Source organism: Chiloscyllium plagiosum, unplaced genomic scaffold (genome assembly GCF_037043375.1).
Source record: "Chiloscyllium plagiosum isolate Xiang-an unplaced genomic scaffold, Cpla_swu_hap1 HiC_scaffold_36, whole genome shotgun sequence".
NCBI lineage: Eukaryota > Metazoa > Chordata > Chondrichthyes > Orectolobiformes > Hemiscylliidae > Chiloscyllium > Chiloscyllium plagiosum.
Window position 1 is genome coordinate 32,583,925 of NW_028270174.1, and position 8,831 is coordinate 32,592,755.

Consider the following 8,831-nt stretch of genomic DNA (forward strand, 5'->3'; position numbering starts at 1 on the left):
CTCTATAAAATTGGAACCGAAATAGAATAGCCGATTGTCGAGGTCGATGTGCTCTTCCAAGGTCCAGATTCTCTGCTCGAGAGCCAGGACCTGGCCTATAGCCGACTCGCCAGCAGTCTCTGAGGTCGTGGCCTTTTGCTCCGCCCCTCTGACATGCTGTTCAAGTTTTTCAATTTCTCAGTCACACATGACCGAGAACGACTCCCACCTGGAGCTGGATTCTTCAATGAAGGCATCGATCTTCTCCTGTGGCTCGTTAATCCCAGAGATCAGGCTCGCCTCCGTAGGTAAGTCCCCCGAGACAGCCGCGGACGTCTCCGCTGTTGCTGGAGGGGGTGGGGGAGGGGTCCCTGCCTGTAGCAAACTGCGGGAATTTTTGCCCTTTGTCATTTTAAGAACAACACCAAACTGTTTAAGTTTGATGTAAAATGACTAACAATGCTTGGCAAAAGGTATTTTAAAATTATTTAAAAAGGGTGTGATGAAGGCGGGTGCCCCACTTTGCCAGAGTCTTAGGCAGAACACTACAGACTCAGACATGCTGGGTCGCCGCCACCTTGAATCTCTCTGGTTTGCTATTCTTATGTAGGATACAGTTTGTCTGGTTAGCACACAAAACAATATTTTTCACTGTGACAATAATAATTCAAATCAATTTAATCTCTTAAGGGAGTGCTCAATGCCTTTCTGTCCTTCAAAAATCATAGTTATAGCAAACATGACAATGAGAAGATAGTTCCCCTCCACAAGAGATCAACGACAATTTAGCTTCTTACCAGATTTAAATGGAAGAAATCTGTGAACTTGTCCATTTAGCACAGTATGAAATCACATGGTACATTTACCGAGAAAACAATAGCAATGCTCCAACAGTAATATTTTTAAAATAGCAAAATTACTATCCACCTACACGAAAACATTTCTCAATTCAGCTCCATTGAGAGTGACCTAGGATAATACATTGTTCTTCCCTCTAACAGAAGCTTCACTGTAAGCAGGCTCTATGGGAAGTTACATATCTGCATCAACTGATCTGTTATCTAAAGTGCTGCTCATTAGTGAAAGTATTGGTCGAATAAATTTAGCATGCTCTTTTTTTTCCCCAAAAAAAAAAAATCAAAAATCATGGACTTACAAAAGCAAGATAAATATTACATCTAGTCTGTTTTCAAAGTGCAATTGCAGAAATCCTTCAAACTAGTTCACTAGTACCATCCAGTGGTGCTTTATGGTAATTGTTTTTACGTTCAAAATTCAGAATTATCGCCATGGAGGAAGTAGAAAGCCTAAAAGAGCCATAATCTCATATGATGCATAAGCAATTTAAAATTACATAACAGTATGTGTGAACAGAGAGGGTGGGTTTTCAGGGTACTGACGCCCTTAAGAATGTTAAAATTTTTAACAAAAATATTGTATCAGACCTTCAGAAAGCAATTCCTTGAACCAGCTTGTGGAATACAACCTACAATGGGTAACAACAAAAATTCAGCCTAACACTTCTTAGATTGCCCTTCATTCATTAAATTTGGATGTCACTGTACTATTTAAATAACTGAAGCTTGTTTGGGGATTTTGCTAAAATATGCTGCTAATCATTTCAAGACCAGGATTTGAAAAAAAAAAGTAGCAACATGCATTGCTGGCTTAAACACGATATACTCATTTATCATTTGACTTAATCAAATACCAATAAATACCAAAAGTAAATGATAAATGGCAGTGTGCAATTTGTAAATAATTGGAGCAAGTTGGTTCAAATTGGTTGGGGATTTGCATCAATCTGCTATTAGCTTTGACAAAAGCAGTAGTTTATCTCAAAATTCCCCAGATTATTATTGCATAGGCACTATTATGAAACAAGTTCAACTTGCCACTAAGTTAAGGAGTAACCCTTTTCATGAACATGCCAGCAATAGACCTACTAGGAGAAAGTGAGGACTGCAGATGCTGGGGATCAGAGCTTAAAAATGTGTTGCTGGAAAAGCGCAGGTCAGGCAGCAAAGGAGAAGGAGAATCGACGTGCCTGAAACGTCGATTCTCCTTCTCCTTTGATGCTGCCTGACCTGCTGCGCTTTTCCAGCAACACATTTTTAAGCAATAGACCTACCTCTAACTCTCATATAGTAGTAATGGAAGAATTTAAACTGAAAAGTCTCATTCCTGCAGGTAGCACTTTTGCGTTAAAGATTTCCAAAATATTGGTGTTTCTTAACATATTTTACCACTATTCTTGTTATTTTCTCGATACTCAAATATCATTGACTTTATGATGGAGGGACGGTAATTATTGAAGCAGCTGAAGATGTATGGGCTTAGGTTCTTGACTTTTCACCAATCTGCTCAGCCATTCATGACAAATCTGACTGATCTCAAATCTGCATTTCTTGCTTATGCTGACATTATGTCATCCCCTTGTTTACCTATGATTTTTTTTTAAAAAACTCGTCAGACACAAATGCCATTGGCTGGCCAGCATTTATTGCCTACCCCTAGTTGCATATGAGATGGTGCGAACTGCCTTCTTGAACCATTGCAATCCATGTGCATGGGCACACCCACCATCCTATTAGAAAGGAAATTCTATGATTCTGACCCAGCAAGTGCAGGAACCATGATATATTTACGTCAGGATGAGTAGTAGCTTGGAGGATTTGCAGATAATGGTGTTCCCATGCAATTGTTGCCTTTGTCCTTCAAGACAGAGGTAGTAGAAGATTTAGAAAGTGCTGTCTCAGGATCTTTCGTGAATTTCTGCAGCTCATCTTGTAGATAGTGTACAGTGCTGCTATGGAGCTTAGGTAGAGGAGAAAGTGAATATTAAGCTTCTTGAATATTGTTGGGGCTGCATTTGTCAAAGCAAGTGGCACCATACCCATGACTTGTGCCTTGTAGATGTTGGACTGGCTTTGGGGAATCAGCTGATGAGTTACTCGCCGTGGCATTCCTAGCCTTTGACCTGCTCTTATAGCCACTATGTTTATGTGGCAATTCTGAGAGTTTCCAGTCAATGGTAACTCTCAGGATTTTAATAGTATGGAATTCAGTGATGATAATGCCACTGAATGTCAAGGGGTGATGGTCAGATTGTCTCTTATTGGAGCTGGTCATTGCCTGGCATTTTCCTGGCACGATGACTCAGTGCTCAGCACTGCTGCCTCAAATAGTCAGGGACCAGGTTTGATTCCTGCCTCGGGCAACTGCCCATGTTGAGTTTGCACATTCACCCAGTGTCTGCATGAGTTTCCTCTGGAGGCTCCAGTTTCCTCCCACAGTCCAAAGATGTGCAGGTTAGGTGAATTGGCCATACTCTTGGCAGTGTGGAGGAACGGAGGGATCTGGGTGTGCAAGTACATAGACCCCTCAAAGTTGCCACCCAAGTGGATAGGGTTGTTAAGAAAGCATATGGTGTTTTGGCTTTCATTAACAGGGGATCGAGTTTAAAAGCACAAGGTTTTGCTACAGCTCCACAAGTCCCTGGTGAGACCACACTTTGAATATTGTGTCCAGTTCTGCTCGCCCTACTATAGGAAAGATACAGAGGCTTTGGAGAGGGTGCAAAGAAGGTTTACTAGGATGCTGCCTGGACTAGAGGGCTTGCCTTCTGAAGAAAGGTTGAATAAGCTCAGACTTTTCTATCTGGAGAGAAGGAGGAAGAGAGGAGACCTGATCAAGCTGTACAAGATAATGAGTGGAATAGATAGAGTCCATAGCTGAAAATGTGTTGCTGGAAAAGCGCAGGTCAGGCAGCATCCAAGGAGCAGGAGAATCGATGTTTCGGGCATGAGCCCTTCTTCGGGAAACAATTTCCTGAAGAAGGGGTCAAGCCCGAAACATCGATTCTCCTGCTCCTTGGATGCTGCCTGACCTGCTGCACATTTCCAGCAACACATTTTCAGCTCTGATCTCCAGCATCTGCAGTCCTCACTTTCTCCTAGAAGATAGAGTCAATAGCCAAAGACTTTTCACCAGGGCAGGATTGACTGGTACGAGGAGACATAGTTTGAAGATATTAGGAGGAAGGTATATCAGAGATGTCAGAGGTAGGTTCTTTACACAGAACTGTGAATGCATGGAATGCATTGCCAACTGTGGTAGTGGAAGCAGAGTCATTGGGGACATTTAAGCAACTGCTGGACATGCACATGGATAGCAGTGCATTGAGAGGTGCATAGGTTCATTATATTTTACATTAGAATTAAACCTCAGCACAATATCATGGGCCAAAGGGCCTGTTCTGTGATGTACTTTTCAATGTTCTACATACTCAATTGCCCATAGTGTTCATGAGTGTGTAGGTTAAGTGCATTTGAGAGGGGAAATATAGAATAATAGGGTAGGGAAATGGGAAAGGGTGGGATACTCTTCAAAGGATTGTATGGACTTGTTGGGTCAAATGGCTTATTTCCACACTGTAGGGATTCTGTGAATATTATGTGCCACATTTCAGCCCAAACCTGGGAATTGTCCAGTTTATGTTGCATTTGAACATGGACTGTCCCAGGAGTTGTGAATGGTGAATATTGTTCAATCAATGATGAATGCCTCTACTGACTTTATGATGGAGGGAAGGTCATTGACAAGGCCAGCCACCTTCAGCTGTTTTAGGACACTCCTATAGAAATGTCCTGCACCGAAAATGACTGACTTTCAATGACTTCAACATGTGCCAGGTATGACTCCAACCATTGAAAAAAGTTCTGATTCCTGTTTTGCTAGGGCATCTTTATGCCACAGTCAAATCTGGCCTTGATGCCAAGGGCTACTATTCTCACCTCACCTCTGGAATGCTATTCTTTTGTTCATGCTTGAACCAAGGCTGTACTGAGATCAAGAGTTAAGTGGATGTAGCGGAAGCGAAACTAGGCATCAGTTAGCACGCTGCTGAGTAAGTGCCGCTTGACAGCACCTTGATGACACTTTCAATCATTTTACTAACCATGGAGTGTGGACAAATGTGTGGTAATTGACCAGATTGGATTTGTTCTGTCTTTTCCTCTACAGGACATATCTGGGAGGTTTTCCAGTAGATGCCAGTGTTGCAACTGTACTGGAAAAGCTTGGCTAAGAGTGTGGCAAGTGCTAGAGAACAAGTCTTCAACACTATTGTGGAATATTGTCAAGGTCAATAGCCCTTGCAGTATCTAGTGCCTCCAATTTCTTGATATCAACTGGAGTGATTCTTGGGCCCACTAGAGTAGGCCAACACAGATCATCTACTCAGCACTTCTAGTTGAAGAATCTTGTGAATGCATCAGTCTTATCTTCTGTAAGGATGTGCTGGGTTCTTGTTACATTGATGGAGATACTGGTGGCTTCTCTTCCTCCAATGAGTTGTTTGAATTGTCCACCATCATCCATGGCTAGCAAGAAAGCACTTAGATCGGAGTCACTGGTTGGGCCAAATGATACTACAGTCTATTACTTGTTGCTTATGCCATTTAGCACACAGGTAGCTGTGTCAACACATGTTGACACCTCATTTTTAGGTATGCCTCTGCACTCTCCATTAAATCAAGGTTCATCCCACTCATCTAATGGGTAGCATGGTGGCACAGTGGTTAGCATTGCTGCCTCACAGCACCAGAGACCCAGGTTCAATTCCCACCTCAGGCAACTGTCTGCGTGGATTTTGCACATTCTCCCCGTATCTACGTGGGTTTCCTCCAGGTGCTCCAGTTTCCTCCCACAGTCCAAAAATGTGCAGGGTAGGTGAATTAGCTATGCTAAATTGCCCATAGTGTTAGGTGAAGCGGTAAATGTAGGGGAATGGGTTTAGGCAGGTGGCTCTTCAGTGGGTCAGTGTGGACTTGTTACGCCGAAGGGCCTGTTTCCATACTAAAGTAATCTAATCATACCCTAGCTTGACAGTCATGGTAGAGAGAAATAACACTAGGCCATAAGACTGCAAATTGTGCTAGAGTACAATTCTTTATATATCCTCCTTTGGATTGGTATTTTTATTTTTAAAGAGACAATGTCCTCCCACTCACCCTCTAGCTGCTTCTTCCCTGTAAAGTGTGCTGTATTATAATCTGTTTATGAAAATGTTTTAATGCTTTTAAACATTATCTGTTTTTTTTTTAATTATTTAGTGCAGAGATGGTGAGCAAAGCAGTATCCACAGGAAGGCTATGCCTCTGTTCCTCAGACATTGAGGACTAATTCCACAGAAACCTTAACTTCCTTTTAGATTCACTATAAAACCTCTCTGACCAACTTTAGTCATTAGCCTATATTATCTATTCCTGTGGGTTGGTATAGAATTGTAATCCAATGAAAAATTTATTAAGTACCTCAAGAAGTTTTCCTATAGTAAAAAGGCATTGTTATGTGAAAGTGAGAGTTGCTGCTGTTTTCAACTATGCTATGTCAACAATCATTGCAGAGGTCCCTTAGTACCAAGCTTTTAAACTAATGTTCTTAAACCTGATCTTGATTCAATCAAATTTTCTTCAGGCAAGTCAACACATTAGACCAGTTTGGACACTTCATTTGCTAAATAACTATTCATTGGAGGATGAGCAGTTTATTGGGTCAAGTCCAAAAACAATTGAGATTTATGGTAGAACATAGCCAGTAACATATGCACAAGAAAAAAAGTGAAAAGTTTGCTATATTCCAGCTAAACTTTCCATTAATTACAACTTAACCAGGAATCCCTCCAATTATGTTAACAGCTACAACTTCATGCAGGTCCAAAGACTGGTCCTGATTTCCAACAGCTAAAATGGAGTTGCATATAGGAAGCACAGAATCTCAGATGCAACAGACTGTGGAAATTGCTGATTGTAATGAGAGACTCTGCTGCATCTGGAACCCATCAAAAGGATATACTAAAAATCAGACAATTCAGAGGGCTCTGCTCTAGTTATGTTAGTAGTTACCCAAGAAAAACATTAGAGGCTTAGAAACTTGATCATCTGTTGATTAACTGTTGAACACCCAAATCAGAATGACCCATCTTCACCAACCCATACACACCTCACGTGACTCCTAGTACCCACCCTCCCCCTTTCCATCCCCATAGATTCCTCACTCCACCTTGGGAACAACATATCCTGCCACTGGAATAGACCCATATCACATCCTCATATACAGACCTGACACCTCTATTCCTGATGAAGGGCTTTTGCCCAAAGCATCAATTTTCCTGCTCCTCGAATGCTGCCTGAACTACTGTGTTTTTCCAGCATCACTAATCTAGAAACTGCCAATCCCCTACCAACCCTGATTTACACAACATTCCATCACACAACTGACACCATACCTCCACACAGCTACACACCACCTTTCACAGGAACTTCACAAGTGACAGACTATGCTGCTGGTTTTTTTAAAAATCATAGGATGCAGTATTTAATGCCATGAGAAAGGGGGTATAGTTTAACTTCCCCCAAACACTCTTACACAAAGGGAACAGGTGAACTTCTACATTGCATGGTGGAGCAAAGGCCAGAACTTCAGCCAGGCAAAATTGCAGATCTCAGTTCTACCACAAAAAATTGAGTGTAGTAGCAATCCTGCTGTGATACCTAGGCCACTATTTACCACTACCAAAACCAGACTCTGTTCTGTGTGTTTTCATTTCAAACCATACTGGACTCCAAACAAATTCCTTCTCTCACCACATACACTGCCAGACCTGGAGTTTCTCCAGGAATAAGTGCGTTTACCTCGACTTTTGTAGATGAGTACTGGAGATATTAGAATAGTTATAGCACAACGAAATACCATTCAACGCATCGCATGTGCTGGCTCCAAGGTACAGTAAACTGCTCCTGAACCTTTCTCCTTTCAGATGTTTAGGAAGTATAGAAAAATCTACGGCACAGAAGGAAGACCACTCTACCCATCGGGTCTGGACCGGCCGGCCCTTCTTAAAGACTCAACAAAAGCACTCTTTTCATTGGAGGATTTGCTCTTAGTTACACGCAATTCTCAGATCAATTGAGAAAGTATCCACACTTGAGCTGGAAACAGTGCAAAAATTTAGTTAGGCATCAACTCTAGAACGTTCGGCCTCAAAATAAAACTCATATCAATCTTTCCCGCCACTGGGGGTGCATTTAGTTAACACCAACATTTAAGAGTAAAAATTAGAAACATTGCATACAATTGAAGAAAATGTTTTGTTTTCGTCGTTAAATAAGCACCCATAAATCAGGAAGAGAGATCTCGAAACAGCCGACTAACCGTAGCTCGGCCCACATTAGGAGAGACGAACACCTGCATTCTGTCCCTCGCGCTGGCTTCCCCCCCGGACAACGGTCGCCTGAGCGCGCGCTCTCCCCTGAACACCTGTCATTTGAACGCGCGCTCCCCACCTCCGCGACAGGTGAGCGTTGAAAGGAAGACTAGGCGCAGCACCTTCTCACCAAAGTAGGCGGCCGAGCGAGCAGCTCTTCCAACCACAAGCCCCACCCCTTCCACCACAGCCCTTAAAATTTAATGACTTAATCAAGGTCGTGACTTTATAAGCACACAAAGTGGGACGTCAGTGTTTTTTTTTAAACGTAAATCATAAGCTATCACTTAACTCACCACAAACAAAAACGCAATGTTTAATGTTACTGTGTACAATCTGGCTAATTGTGCAACACCCTTCGAAAATTAGCCAGTATTTTTTAACCACAACAGGCGTTTATAATCCTGCTTCCGTCTTTTCGTTAAATCAAGGTACTTTTGAAATCTTTGAACACAATTTTCAGTCCCTTACTTCCGTATTTTAATAGGGACACCGATTTTAGTTTTGCAAGGCACTGGGCTTTGCTGCAGGATAAAGGATTGAGTCTGACCTGGGATTAGAACAAGAATATTAGATTTATCTG

General features: G+C 42.0%; 1 protein-coding gene across 9 annotated transcripts in view; it reads right to left on the reverse strand.

Annotated features, from left to right (window-relative positions):
• Positions 1 to 8,385, reverse strand: part of inpp4b (inositol polyphosphate-4-phosphatase type II B) — a 969,352-nt gene extending 960,967 nt beyond the window's left edge. For 6 of the 9 annotated variants that reach the window (XM_043674146.2, XM_043674149.2, XM_087980070.1 and 3 more), the window contains exon 1: positions 8,197 to 8,385. The gene's annotated coding sequence lies outside the window, so the exon portion shown is untranslated. The remainder of the gene's footprint in view (positions 1 to 8,196) is intronic. The other 3 variants (XR_006309059.2, XM_043674147.2, XM_087980071.1) reach the window with 1 other exon arrangement.
• Between the last annotated feature and the right edge of the window lie 446 nt (positions 8,386 to 8,831).